Consider the following 1823-nt stretch of genomic DNA (forward strand, 5'->3'; position numbering starts at 1 on the left):
GAAATCTATTACTCAACGCCTAGGAAAGTCATCGTTTCGTTTAAGTGATGGTAGCTGTTGGAACGCAAGAAGATGTATACGCGCTTACCAAAACCACGATCACGAAGAAAATGATCAATATCCATTTTACCATAATTTCGATAATGTGCTACCAAATGACAATGTTCCTCCTGACATTCCAAATCAGAACAATCGGCGAAATCGTAATCGAGTAGTTCCAGTTCGTAATCATCCACAAAGAATTCGGCGTAGACCTGCCTATTTGAACGATTATGTTTAATTGAGTGTTTACAGTAATGCATGCTATTTCATAGGACTTTAAATCGTTCACAGACAGTGATGTTAATTGTTTAGTTTCTCTGAGGTTTCTTTGTGTTTATTGATAGTGTTTAATCATATATGTGCTTAACTAAAAGGGGGGAAAATATGTTGTGTCTAGGTTCGAACGTATGTGACGCCGAAACAGTATATACGCTTCTGGTTGCTTGCTTTGCACGAGGTCACATGACGTCATTCACTTTGTAGTAGGTCGGCGGGCTGACCGCCATTGTTGTAAGAATTTCATGTATAATAAATTTAAGTTTTAATCAACTATGCATCTTTATGGCCATCGCAAACACAACAGTTAGGTCCTGGTTTACCGCTGGAATTCGGAAAAAATTTGAGATTCATATATGATTATGGTCTGGAAGAAGTCTTAAGCTGATTTGTTCCCGTTAAACACTCACAGTGTGGTGCTTAATTATAACCCGATTGGTTATCGACACCTTTTATTCCACAACTTGTGCTGTTATATCTGAGATATTTTAGTTCAGGGTGGGGGTCGGCAGGCTACCTATGCAGTCTCGTTGCACTGGTTGGGGTGAAGACCAAAACTATCAGAGATGTAAAGTTGAAATATGCACTGTAGCTACATATCTGAAGTTGCTATGCTCCAAATGACTTTTTTCCCAAACCAAAATATAAGCGATTTTCCTCTTGAAATCAAGGGTGGAACTTCAAAGTCGATTTTCTCCAAAGTTTGAAAAAATTTCGAATTTCTGTTATCTACTGAAATAGATGTGTGAGTTGATAATTGTACCTCTCGGGTCAAAATCGGTCGAGTTATAGCCATTTTAGCTCAGGGGTGGGGGTCGGCAGGCTGCCTATACAATCTAGTTGTACAGTAGTAGGGGGCTAGGGCTAGGAACTTTGGTTGCTAGGCAACGGATGACGTCATAATGGTTGCTAGGGATGACGTCACATCCGGTTTAAGGATGCGCATGCGTGACTTCCGTTGCTAGGGAGATGACGTCATTGGGGAAACCCCTACGGGAATCCCGATGACGTCATGGGAAATCCCAAGGGGGAAATCCCAAGGGGGAAATCCCAAGGGGAAATCCAAAGGGGAAATCCCAAGGGTAAAACCTCAAGGGGAAATCCCAAAGGGAAATCTCAAGGGGTAAAACCCAAGGAAAAGGGAACTCTTTTATTTTGATTAGGTAGCCCTGAAAAGGGCTGTTTTTTTATTGGACTTGGGCGATCAGACTTGGTCTAATCAAAGTAGGACCGACGACAAGTACAGATTTCTTTCGGTTTTTTCGCACAGATCCGTCTATGTTTGGAAATCCTCCAGAAGGTAGGGCGAACTATGGCCATACACCATAGACACTGGAACCAGTCATCCTCTGGGTGATGGTAATAGGCCATAGGCCTTGTCTTATGACAAATGTCGCATTCCTTGAAATCTGACTTGTCCATGGCGAATATGATTTTACTTGGCATGGTACGCGGTTTTATAAGGCCACAGATCACGTGTTAGATCACGTGACTATTTCCGGTCA

At 42.0% G+C, this 1823-nt stretch overlaps 1 protein-coding gene across 1 annotated transcript in view; it reads left to right on the plus strand.

Moving 5' to 3' along the window:
• LOTGIDRAFT_153473 (hypothetical protein) overlaps positions 1–1823 on the plus strand; it is a gene marked incomplete at both ends in the record, with an annotated part of 5314 nt that overhangs the window by 713 nt on the left and 2778 nt on the right. The window lies entirely within an intron of this gene.

Source organism: Lottia gigantea (genome assembly GCF_000327385.1).
Source record: "Lottia gigantea unplaced genomic scaffold LOTGIsca_3, whole genome shotgun sequence".
Classification (NCBI taxonomy): domain Eukaryota; kingdom Metazoa; phylum Mollusca; class Gastropoda; family Lottiidae; genus Lottia; species Lottia gigantea.